The following is a 13,414-nucleotide window of genomic DNA, read 5'->3' as shown; positions in this document are numbered from 1 at the left end:
AATTACAATTTTTTATGCAATGCTTTGCAGCAGGGCTCATTCCTGTACTACAAATAGAGTAAATGGAAGAGGTTGCAGTGTCGTGGTACCAGCACCAGTGCCTAAGGCCTACGTTTTCAGCCCCTGTTTAACAGGGGCATGTAATTACAATTTTTGATGCAATGCTTTGCAGCAGGGCTCATTCCTGCACTCCAACTAGAGTATATGGTAGAGGTTGCAGTGTATAGGCCCAATTTTTCAGCCCCTGTTTAACAGGGGCATGAAATACAATTTTTGATGCAATGCTTTGCAGCAGGGCTCATTTCTGCACTCCAACTAGAGTATCTGGGAGAGGTTGCAGTGTTGTGGCACCAGCAAGCAGTGCCTAAGGCCCAATTTTTCAGCCCCTGTTTAACAGGGGCATGTAATTACAATTCTTGATATAATATTTCACAGCAGGGCCCGTTCCTGTGCCCACCCAGAGAAACTGTGAGGACTTTTAGTGTTGTGGCACCAGCACCACCACCACCAAAGGCCCAATTTTTCTACCACTGTTCAACAATGGCATGTAATTACAATTCTTGATATGATCGTTCACAGCAGGGTGCTCCAGTGCCCACCAAGAGTCACTTTGAGGGCTTACAGTGTTGTGGCAACACCAACACCTTAGGCTCACATTTCTGCAGAGCATATAGGGCAGGCCCCTACTTTCAAACATCCAACTTACAAACGTGTCCTACTTGCAAACGGAAGGAGACAACAGGAAGTGAGATGAAAAAAGACGGATGGCAAAAAAATTATACAGGGGTGATAACCCTTCCCTATGTTTTCCTAAAAGCTTAAAAATAGATTTTTTGACTGGAACTACACTTTAAAAATGTACCAGTTCAAAATTACAAACAGATTCTACTTAACACAACAAACCTACACAGTCCCTGTCTTGTTTGCACCGCCTGTATATTCCTGTTCTGAGTATATAGGGTCTGGGGGCCCCACGCCTTTCCTTTTTTAATATGGGTATGGGGTTCCCCTTAATATCCGTACAAGACCCAAAGGGGCTGGTAATGGGCAGGGGGGGCTACCTATGCCATTTTTCACAATGATTTTCATCCATATTGCCGGAACCAGATATTACATTAAAACCGCAAGCAGTTTTAACCACTTGCCGCCCGCCCTATTACAAATTGACGGCGGCAAAGTGGTTTCATTATCCTAACCCGACGTCATATGACGTGATTAGGATAATAAGCCGCTGCGCGCCCCCGGGGGCGCGCATCGCGGCGATCGTTGTTGCGGGGTGTCAGTCTGACACCCGGCAACTACGATCTCGGTAAAGAGTCTCCGACGGAGACTCTTTACCATGTGATCAGCCGTGTCCAATCACGGCTGATCACAGTGTAAATGGGAAGAGCCGGTGATCGGCTTTCCCTCACTCGCGTCTGTCAGACGCGAGTAGAGGAGAGCCGATCGGCTGCTCCTCTGACAGGGGGGGTCTGTGCTGATCGATTATCAGCACAGCCCCCCCGAGGATGCCCACACTGGACCACCAGGGACACCACTAGACCACCAGGGAAAAGGTAATAAAAATACATAATCCTCCCTAGACCACCAGGGTGCCAGTCAGCACAATGGGTGCCAATCAGTGCCCATAATGGATGCCAATCAGTGGCCACAATGGGCATCACTGATTGGCATGCATTATTGTTTGGCACTGATTGGCATCCATTACTATAACACCGATGCCGCCTATAAGTGCCCACCTGTGCCGCCTATGAGTGCCCACCTGTGCCGCCTGAGTGCCCACCTGTGCCGCCTATCCATGCCCACCTGTGCCGCCTATCCATGCCCACCTGTGCCGCCTATCTATGCCCACCTGTGCCGCCTATCTATGCCCACCTGTGCCGCCTATCTATGCCCACCTGTGCCGCCTATCCATGCCCACCTGTGCCGCCTATCCATGCCCATCCGTGCCGCCCATCCGTGCCAGCTATCAGTGCCAATTTGTGCCACCTATCAGTGTCCGTCCGTGTCGCCCATCGGTGTCGCCCATCCGTGTCGCCCATCCGTGTCGCCCATCAGTGCCGCCTATCAGTGCCGCCTATCAGTGCCACTTCATTGGTGCCACATTGGTGCCCATCAGTGCCACCTTATCAGTGCCCATCAGTGTAGCCCCATCAGTGCCCATCAGTGAAGGAGAAAACATACTTATTTACAAAGTTTTGAAACTGAAACAAAAAAAAACATTTTTTTTTTCAAAATTTTCGGTATTTTTTTATTTGTAGCGCAAAAAATAAAAACCGTAGAGGTGATCAAATACCACCAAAAGAAAGCTCTATTTGTGGGAAAAAAATGATAAAAATTTCATTTGGGTACAGTGTAGCACGACCGCGCAATTGTCATTCAAAGTGCGACAGCGCTGAAAGCTCAAAATTGGTCTGGGCAGGAAGGTGTTTAAGTGCCCTGTATTGAAGTGGTTAAATGACTTTTTTTCGTTAAATATCATTTTGTGCAGGGACTGTTTTAACCACTTCAGCTCCGGACCAATAAATACCTTAAGGACCAGAGGTCTTTTTGCAATTTCGCACTGCGCTGCTTTAACTGGTAATTGCGCGGTCATGCAATATTGCACCCAAACGAAATTTGCGTCCTTTTCTTCCCACAAATAGAGCTTTCTTTTGATGGTATTTGATTGCCTCTGCGATTTTTTTTTTTGCGATATAAATGGAAAAAGAGCGAAAATTTTGAAAAAAAAAGATATTTTCTTCTTTTTGTTATAAGAAAAATCGAATAAACTAAATTTTAGTCATACATTGAGGGCAAAATTTATTCAGCCACATGTCTTTAGTAAAAAAAATGTCAATAAGCGTATATTTTTTGGTTTGCGCAAAAGTTATAGCGTCTACAAACTAGAGTACATTTTCTGGAATTTACAAAGCTTTTAATTTATGACTGCCGATCTCATTTCTTGAGGTGCTAAAATGGCAGGGCAGTACAAATCCCCCCCAAATGACCCCATTTTGGAAAGTAGACACCCCAAGGAAATTGCTGATGGGTATGTTGAGCCCATTGAATATTTACTTTTTTGTTCTAAGGGATTGAATAATGACAAAAAAAAAAAAAAATTTTTTTTTACAAAAAGTTGTCACTAAATGATATATTGCTCACACATGCCATGGTTATATGTGGAATTGCACCCCAAAATTGATTCTGCTACTTCTCCCGAGTATGGGGATACCACATGTGTGGGACTTTTTGGGAGTCTAGTCGCGCACGGCACCCCGAAAACCAATCACCACCTTCAGGATTTCTAAGGGTGCAAATTTTTGATTTAACTCCTCACTACCTATCACAGTTTCGAAGGCCATAAAATGCCAAAATAGCACAAAACCCCCCAAAATGACCCCATTTTGGAAAGTAGACACCCCAAGCTATTTACTGAGAGGCATGTTGAGTTCATGGAATATTTTATATTTTGCCACAAGTTGCGGGAATATTACAAACTTTTTTTTTTTTGCACCAAGTTGTCACTAAATGATATATTGCTCACACATGCTATGGGCATATGTGAAATGACACCCCAAAATACATTCTGCTGCTTCTCCTGAGTACGGGGATACCACATGTGTGGGACTTTTTGGGAGTCTAGTCGCGCACGGCACCCCGAAAACCAATCACCACCTTCAGGATTTCTAAGGGTGCAAATTTTTGATTTAACTCCTCACTACCTATCACAGTTTCGAAGTCCATAAAATGCCAAAATAGCACAAAACCCCCCCAAATGACCCCATTTTGGAAAGTAGACACCCCAAGCTATTTACTGAGAGGCATGTTGAGTCCATGGAATATTTTATATTTTGCCAAAAGTTGCGGGAATATTACAAACTTTTTTTTTTTTTGCACAAAGTTGTCACTAAATGATATATTGCTCACACATGCTATGGGCAGAAGTCAAATTACACCCCAAAATAAATTCTGCTGCTTCTCCCGAGTACGGGGATACCACATGTGGGGGACTTTTTGGGAGCCTAGCCACGTACGGGACCCCGAAAACCAAGCACTGCCTTCCGGATTTGAATATAAAATGCTACCAAAAAACCTGTTAGCGATGGCAGGGATCAGGCCTGACTCTGCGATCGCTGCAGTTATGTGTTTAGTGTTTTGTAAGTGACAGTGATCGATCGATACTGCACTTGGGTGGGCTGGGCAGAGGGGCAAAACGCAGGTGCCAGCAGGTATTTGGGCTGATCCCGCTAACAATGCGTTTTTTTGGAACCCTAAACTGCTGGGGACGCTAGTATAGATCTGATCAGATCAGATATTGATCTGTTCAGATTCTATACCACTATGGGAGGTGTATGCTTTGTGTGTGGGTGTTAGCGGTACTGGCACTAACCTAGCGCTGCCTGGGGCGACGCAGACCCTGACCCTAAAACCTAATTGATATCACCCGCCGGGTGATCAGGGGGTTAAACCTTTATTGGGTAATAAATGGTGGGTGCCCTGATGCTATAAAAAACAAACTAACCAGAGTCACCCGTAACACTTATACGGTGATCAGTGGTGAAAGGGTTAACTAGGAGCAATCAGGGGGTTCAAATTTTTATTAGGTAGTATATGGAGGTCCCTGGCGCTATATAAAAACCTGACGGGGAACCTAAATAACTAACTGGCTAACCAGCGTCACCAGTGACACTTATACTGTGATCGCTGGTGAAAGGGGGTGAAAGGGTTAACTAGCAGCAATCAGGGGGTTAAAACCATTATTGGGTAGTATATCGGGGTACCTAGCGCTATAAAAACCTGGCGGTGAACCTAAAAAAATAACTAGCTACCTAGCGACACTAGCGACACTGATGCAGCGTTCAGAAAAATGATCGCTTAGTGACACTGGCAAAAGGGGGTGAAAGGGTTAACTAGCGGAAATCAGGGGGTTAAAACCATTATTGGGTAGTATATCGGGGTACCTAGCGCTATAAAAACCTGGCGGTGAACCTAAAAAAATAACTAGCTACCTAGCGACTGTAGCGACACTAATGCAGCGATCAGAAAAACGATCGCTTAGTGACACTGGCAAAAGGGGGTGAAAGGGTTAACTAGCGGCAATCAGGGGGTTAAAACCATTATTGGGTAGTATATCGGGGTACCTAGCGATATAAAAACCTGGCGGTGAACCTAAAAAAATAACTAGCTACCTAGCGACACATGCAGCGATCAGAAAAATGATCGCTTAGTGACACTGGCAAAAGGGGGTGAAAGGGTTAACTCTAGGGGCAATCAGGGGGTTAAATCTTTATTGGGGGGTGATAGGGGGCTACCCTGGACCTAACACTAACTGTCCTGACAGTTTTTACTGTCACAACTGACACTGAATGCATTGATCAGTAAAGAAATGATCAATGCAATCAGTGACACTGTGACTGGGGGAAGGGGGGGGGGATCGGGGGGCGATCGGGGGGGGATCGGGGGGGGGTTTGTGTGCCTGTGTGTACCTACATGTCAGTGTAGTGTTGGTGCACACTTACTTTCTGTCTTCTCCTCGTAGTCCGGTCAAAAAGACCGCCCCGAGGAGAATGACATCACTTCCTCCTTCCTGTGTAAACAATACACAGGGGAGGAAGCTTCTCATTGGCCAGGAGCGATCCAGAGGGGGTGGCCGAAAACCAACGGCCATCCCCTCATCACGGAGCGCTCCTGGACCGAATCGGACCGCCGTAACCAGCGGGAGGGGGTCCGATCGGACCCCCCACCCGCTGGAAGGCAATCACGTAGATGTACGTGATTGTGCCTGCCTGTGCCATTGTGCTGACGTACATTGGCAATACGGCGGTCCTGAAGTGGTTAAACACGGGAAACACGTGGCACTTCACAGGCATACTATAGACACCCCCCCGGGCACGATATTTAAAGGAATATTTCACTTTTTTTTCACTTTAATCATCATTAAAATCAATGCTCCCAAAAAAACAGCCGTTTTTAAAAACATTTTAGGCATTGACCCATGTCCCCTGGGGCAGGAGCCTATCCCCAAACCCTTTTTAGGACAATATCTTGCATATTAGCCATTAAAATTAGCCTTTTTATTTTGAACGTTCGAGTCCCATAGACTTCAATGGGGTTCTAAATTTCGCACAAATTTTCGATCCGTTCAAAAGTTCTGGTGCAAACCGAACCGGGGGGGGGGGGGGGTCGACTCATCCCCAATCTTGCATATGTGCAGTGCATTGCAATCTTGGTCAGCTTGACATGGCACAGCTCCAGTAACATTTACTATGGTACTGGAGTAGTGCCATGTTAAGCTGACCAAAATTTTCCATAGATGCCAATGTTGAATGATACTGGAGCCGTGTCATGTCAAGCTGACCAATATTTTCAATAGACACCAATGTAAAATGTTACGGAAGCAGTGCCATGTCAAGCTGATCAAGATTTTCCATAGAGGCCTATGTTAAATGTTACGGGAGCAGTGCCATGTCAAGCTGACAAAGATCTCCCAGGAGCCAATGCAAAGCCTGAAATGACGTTCGATGCCGAGGCCCCTAAAGGAGGACATGAAATTAGATACAGGCATAAATCAGGTAAGTGAACATAAAAAATAATAATAAATTGGCAATTTATTTTAAGGATGCACATTAGTGCTGCATGGTGAGGAGTAGAGATGCACGGAAATTTCAGCCGGTAACACATATCGGCCGAATATGGCCTTTTCGGCAAGTTGCCAAAAGAGAGGTCATGCCGATAATGGCACAGAAAATGGACTGGGGCCTGGGCAGGGGCCCTGCCTCTGGTTCCGCCCATTATGGGGGTGTTGTCAGGGCCAATCCTAGGCGGGTGCAGTTGACCCAGGTGCCGCAGAGGTGGGGGTGCTGAAGCATCAGAGTGCTCCCCTCCATCCTCCTCTCCTTGTCCATTTGAGAAGCAGCTCTCCATGCCAGTCGCCGCTGTGTTTCCAAAGCCCATCCCCCCTCCCTCCTCCTGCAGAGGAGGAAAGCGAAGTAGCTGGAGAGTAGAGTGGCTGTCTGCCTGTGTGGAGAGAGACTAGCCACGCAGTGACTTCGCTGAGGGGGCGGACCATGCCTGCAGTGATGTGTTCTCCTCTCTGTCTTAACTCCTGCCTGCTGCGATCTGCTGCAATCTGTTCTCCCATCTGTTTTTATGTACTGTAATGGAGGGTGGTTTGTCCTGGGGGGTCTGTACTAATAGAGGGTGGTTTGTCCTGGGGGGTCTGTGCTAATGGAGGGGGGTTTGTCCTGGGGGGTCTGTACTAATGGAGGGGGATTGGTTTGTCCTGGGCGGGGTCTGTACTAATGGAGGGGGATTTGTTTGCCCTGAGGGTCTGTACTAATGGAAGGGGTTTGTCCTGGGGGGTCTGTACTAATGGAGGGGGATTGGTTTGTCCTGGGGGGTCTGTACTAATGGAGGGGGATTGGTTTGTCCTGGGGGGTCTGTACTAATGGAGGGGGATTGGTTTGTCCTGGGGGGTCTGTACTAATGGAGGGGGGTTGGTTTGTCCTGAGGGGTCTGTACTAATGGAAGGGGGGTTTGTCCTGGGGGGGTCTGTACTAATGGAGGGGGATTGGTTTGTCCTGGCAGGGTCTGTACTAATGGAGGGGGTGGTTTGTCCTGAGGGGGGTCTTTACTTATGGAGGGGGTGGTTTGTCCTGAGGGGGGTCTTTACTTATGGAGGGGGTGGTTTGTCCTGAGGGGGGTCTTTACTAATGGAGGGGGGTTGGTTTCTCCAGGAGGGTCTGTACTAATGGAGGGGGGTGGTTTGTCCTGGGGGTATCGCTGGGTCAGGTGAGGGGGCCGATTGGCCATTATCTACTAATGTCCATAGGAACTGCAGTCTCTGATCATCTCCTGTACCATGTCTGCAGTCTCTGACTATTTCCTGTATCATGTCTGCAGTGTCTGACCATCTCTTGTATCATGTCTGCAGTCGCTGACCATCTCTTGTACCATGTCTGCAGTCTCTGACCATCTCCTGTACTATGTCTGCAGTCTCTGATTATCTCCTGTACTATGTCTGCAGTCTCTGATCATCTCCTGTACCATGTCCCCAGTCTCTAACCATCTCCTTTATACATTTTTTTAAAAACTGTCATTTTCGGTATCAGTGTAGGTTTTCGGCCTAGTGTATTCTTCAGTTTCGGTATCAGTTTCGGCACCAAAAAACCCATTTGGTGCACTCCTAGTGAGGAGTGAAAATGTGGAACTCCCTGGATGATTCTCGCTCAGTCAAAAGCCATAGGATCACCCCTTTCTTGCAGAAACATTCAATTCAACACCCAGAGGGATCTTCCTGGTAGACATGTGCGATTAGTTTCGTACGAATCTCAAATTCGTACAAATTTCCCTAAATTCGTATGTTCGGGAGGATCTGAAATACAAATTGCCATGCGTCCGAATTTTGTACAAAATACAAACTTTTGTTTACAAATTTCAGATCAGTCGTTGTCGTCTACTCATTATGCTTATTATGAGGGTCTCCCACCATCCCTGTGCTATGCTGACTTCCTCCTGGGACTGTACCTCTGCTGTGCTCATTATGAGGGGCTTCCACCATCCCTGTGCTGTGCTGACATACTGAGCACAGCAGGGGTACAGCCCCAGGAGGAAGTCATCACAGCATAGCACAGGGATGGTAGGAGCCCCTCATAATGAGCACATGGCTGCTAAGCACAGCTGCTCCAGTTTTTATCCCCCGCACTGTACGGGGTCACCGGGGATGTGCGGGGTCACTGGAAATTGTTTGGTGTTACCACGCATGTGCTCTCCGCACATCCCTGGTGACCCCAAACAATCTATCGAAAGTGGAGCAGGTGAAAACTGGACCAGCAGTGCATGGCAGACAATCCGCTTCTCTCATTCGTTTTCAAATCTTAATGGAACGAACTGAAGAGAAGCTGATTGGTTGCCATGGGCAACTGCTCCAGATTCTGTTCGCTCCAATTTTGATCAATTTACCTACATTTCTTTTTATCTGTTCTAGTAGTCATATGTGTAAATGAGAAGAATGGTGGGGACACATCAGGGCACATTGGAGCACATCAGGGCACATCAAGGCATATTGGAGCACATTGGGGAATATCAGGGCATATTGGAGCACATTGGGGAACATCAGGGCATATCAGGGCACATTGGAGCACATCAGGGCATATTGGAGCACATTGTGGAACATCGGGGCACAGCGTTTACCAGCCAGCATGCAGAGTTGCGCAGGAAACGTGTGTAAAAAGTTCTCTCTCCGCTGCTCCCTGACGGCCCCTCCTCTCTCCTCGTCCATCCCAGATGATGTCACAAGCAAATAGGGGTAGATGAGAAGCGAGGGGAGGGATTGTGTGGAGGGACAGGGACCAACTAAGACCAAATGGCCATCTCTGCTGCAGACAGTCAGTTCAAGAAATGTTCAGAGTGAGGGAGGGGTACCCCAGATTTGGCAAATTGATTTTCAAAAATGCTAACTGCTCCATTAGCTGGGGGGACAACTGGGATCTTTGGGGTGACAGGATGTTTCCCATCAAAGAAAACACCCGCTCACTCTGGACACTTGTCGGAGGGCAGGACAGTAGCTCCTTGACATCTGTGAGGGCAGGCCACTCCTCGCTCTTCTCCTGCCAAAAAAACATTGGATCTGTGGTGGGGTGTACTGGTGGGGCTGACAAATAGGACATGACAACCTCCTTTGCTGATATGGGTTTCTTGGGGTGCACTATGCTGGAGGTTCCCATTAGGGTGTCAAGTGCCTCAGCCAAGACAGGAGATGCTCCACTGGCAGGAGCTCTGCTCACTTCACTAGATGATGCATGGGAAAGGGGGTGTTCAATATCTTCTTCCCCCTTTTCCTCCTCTCCCAGTCCTACCATTTGCCTTTCCCTCTGACGCACCCTGTCGATTAGTCTCTCCCACCATGTTGTCAGAACACTACACTGCACAGCCATTTTGGCCTTGATGCGAGGGTCACACATGGCAGCCAGCATCAGTTCTGGGCAAGAGGCGGTCAACTCCTGCATGCGCCTGCCCAACTCCATCAGAAATGTGTTTAGCAGAGCCAACACATCAGGTTGAGGGCCACCACCAGGCAAAGGTTCCTCAGCCGACTTGAACCGCTCCAATTTGCTCTGAAAGTGGTTGAAGAGTGGGAGCACATGACCAATGCTGGCATCCTCAAGGCTTAGGTGTTCTGTGACAGAGAGGAAAGGTTTGAGGACTGCCACAATCTGCCCAATTATGCCCCAGTCCCCCCTGCCTAAAGGTCTCTCTATGCCAATGTTATGATCACAGGCCATGGCATGGAGAGCCTTCTGCTGCTCAAGGATGCGTTCCAGCATTGCTAGGGTTGAATTCCACCTAGTCCCCACATCCTGTTTTAGGCAGTGTTCTGGAAGGCCTGCCTTCCCCTGTTCCACCCTTTGGAGGGGGCTCAGAAGGTTCACCCAGTGGGCAGTAAAAGGGGTATACCTTCCCTGCCCGTGTTTGCTAGACCACGTGTCTGTGGTCAGATGTATCTTGGCACCAACACTGTGTGCCAGAGATACATTCACTTGCCGCTGAACATGGCCATATAGCTCTGGGATACCCTTCTGTGAAAAATACTTCCTTCCTGGGACCTTCCATTGTGGTGTTCCAATGGCCACAAATTTTCAAAAGGCCTCCGAGTCCACCAGTTTATATGGCAGTAGTTGGCGGGCTATCAGTTCTGACAAGCTAGCCGTCAACCGTTGGGCAAGAGGGTTATCCGGCGTCATCATTTTTTTACGCTCGAACATTTGGCCCACGGAAGCCTGCCTTTTTGCAGAAAAACGTGAGGACGGCATGATGGAAAGTGGAGTGGAGGACAATTGTGAGGAGAGAGGAGAAGTAGAAGACGAGGCTGGACGGTGAGAGCCTGGAGTGTGGCTTTGTGTGTTCCATTGCTCCCACTGGGCTCGGTGATGGCAGCTCATGTGCCTTCTTAAGGCGGTCATCCCTAGGTGAGTGTTGGGCTTACCGCGACTTATGCGTTGACTGCAAAGATTGCAGATGGCAACGCTATTGTCAGCAGCGGACACGTTAAAAAAAGCCCACACAGCGGAGCCATGTGCCGACATTCTGGGAGAGCCAGATGTGACCATACATGGTTGATGCCTCGCTCCTGATACATTAGCAGTCTGCTTTGTCCCTCCTGTGCAATCTAAGTTCTTCCTGCTTCTCCTCCCTATCTGCTGGTCCATATCTCCCTCTGAACTCCCCTCCTCTTCCTCTCTTGTGGGCACCCACGTGATATCACTAGACACGTCATCATCGATGTCACCTTCCCCACCGCTATAATTGGAGATCTCGGAGTAGACAGCAACAGCAGGGACCAACCTCCTCCTTGGGCTGATCTGGGTACTGTCGTCAGACTGTTGAGTGGCGGTTGTTGCTACCTCCTCTTCCTGATCCAATGCCAAGTGTGGCTGCGCATCGGAAATGTCTTGTGATGGATCAGAAAATAATTCCTGTGACTCAAGCGGAAGGTATATGGTGGTGGTGGTGTTGGTGGTAGTGTCTTTGGGGGTGCACACAGCAGAGAGTGAAGAGGGTGTGAAATGGATAAGAACTACAAACTAGTTCTTGGTTATCTGCTGCTATTTCTAATTAAAAAAGTATAAATGTGCATGCACATTAGAAGTAAACACTCTCTGAGATATGTTCAGTTCAGGCTACTTCTAAATTCTGCGTTATTGGTGGGCGGTGTTGATATTTTATACAGAAAGATACGTCATTGATATGTCAGTCTAATAGGTACATCTCATTGGTTACAATACAAGAGAAATGAAGAAACTTGATGCTTGAAGTTTGGTTGAAGCTGGTTCCCTTATCTCGAATGCATTCCTCTAACGCGGGGGATGTAGGGTATAGACGCCATCTTCCTGCAGCACAGGGTCAATCTGTATGCTACATAATAAGTAAGGAGCATGGGAACATGTATACACATAAGCAAATAGACATTTTCTGATTATCATTATGTACATTGGATTCCTTAACAGTCCCCCCTAAAATGGCTATTTTCTTCTGTCCCTCATCTAAAGGTCCTACTCACCTGGCCCATTCTCCTCAGCAACTCTTTTTAAGCTGTATATAGAGTTGGGCAGCAACTAGTTCACTACCCCCCTCGATACAGCTGGAGAAGGGCAATCAGGTGCTATCTACCCCTATAACCCTAGAGGACTGTGAGATTATGGACAGGGAGTGACTATAGAGGAGGGAAGGGTTTGTCATTCTCCATCATAAGAGGGTCCTCTTCTTCTTGGTGGAGAAATGTAGGTGGGCTGTTGTCTACAGCCTTGCTCATTAACTTCTTTACGAAAGGTAGAATACAGCATACAATCGGGGGGTAAAAGAACCAGGCTTATTAGTACTGTTACCCCTATCTGGGCGAGCACCTTCTGCCACCCACTCATCCAGCTAAAATATTGATCCCATGGGTCTGTAATACTGGAGTTCTTCTTCAACTCCAATGACAAATCTTCTCATTTCTTTATAGCTAAAGTTACTTTACCATTTGGGCCGGTATTATCAGGAATGTAGGTGCAACAGGTTCCCATTTTTTCTATGATTTTACAGACACTTCCTTTCTCAGCTAACAGCATGTCTAAGGCCATCCGGTTCTGGAATGTCATGTAGGAAGTGGGGGGGTAACTGGTCAGCAATTCCCTGGAGGGCATCTTTAGTGTAATTCACGTATCTTTGTTGGTTGTAGTTTATGTAATTGATCCAATCTACATTCTTGTTCACATTTATTATGGGGATCAAAGACTCAAAACCAACATTTACCTGATCCCTGGCTTTGAATTCATCAGGGACCCTCCTTGGGACCCCTATAGCATCTATGTACACATGAGGGTCAAAGCTTCCGGAGAGAGCTGCTCGCTTCCTCCTCTGTGTGCTGGGTCAGTGTATGTATCAGGGGTATCTTCTGCTAGGATATGGAGGGGCATAATCACCTTTTCAAGGGCACATTCACTGGTCCAGATACCCTCTAATCTGGTCCTATGTTCCAACCCACTGTCCCTCCCAGGAACCACAATTCTGGCCCCAGTAACTGTCTGTAAAACACACACACATATATCCTTACCATCAGGGATGTCACTGTACCAATGGCATTGCCATGAAAGAGTCAAACGGACAAGGTACTATGTCACAGTAATCAAAGGTAAAGGTGGTCACATGTGTACCTGAAGAGTTGTACCAAAATGTAATTATGTTATCATTATTATTTTTGTTTTTGTTTTGTGATGACCACCTCCTGGGCCTCCCCCCTAGACCAAACAGAAAAAGGATATGCAGCATGGTCGTCATGAAGTGGGCGGGATCTTGTCCTCGGGGGTGGAGCTTTCTTGCAGTGGGAGGCGTGTATTCAGGTATTCTTCCCGGCCAATTCCACTGAGGTGGCTGTGGTCAGCAAAACTTGGAA

The 13,414-nt window shown here is 47.5% G+C and overlaps 2 protein-coding genes across 2 annotated transcripts in view; one reads left to right on the top strand and one right to left on the bottom strand.

The window, feature by feature from the left end:
* The window catches only part of LOC143986894 (gastrula zinc finger protein XlCGF66.1-like), a 373,036-nt gene that overhangs the window by 171,373 nt on the left and 188,249 nt on the right, over positions 1-13,414 (top strand). The window lies entirely within an intron of this gene.
* The window catches only part of LOC143986895 (uncharacterized), a 127,759-nt gene that overhangs the window by 46,263 nt on the left and 68,082 nt on the right, over positions 1-13,414 (bottom strand). The gene's annotated exons all lie outside the window — the stretch shown is intronic.

Source organism: Lithobates pipiens, unplaced genomic scaffold, assembly GCF_037356315.1.
Source record: "Lithobates pipiens isolate NorthernLeopardFrog02 unplaced genomic scaffold, aLitPip1_a1.2 Scaffold_18, whole genome shotgun sequence".
In the NCBI taxonomy this organism is placed as follows: Eukaryota; Metazoa; Chordata; class Amphibia; order Anura; family Ranidae; genus Lithobates; species Lithobates pipiens.
This window is presented reverse-complemented; position numbering and strand designations above follow the sequence as displayed.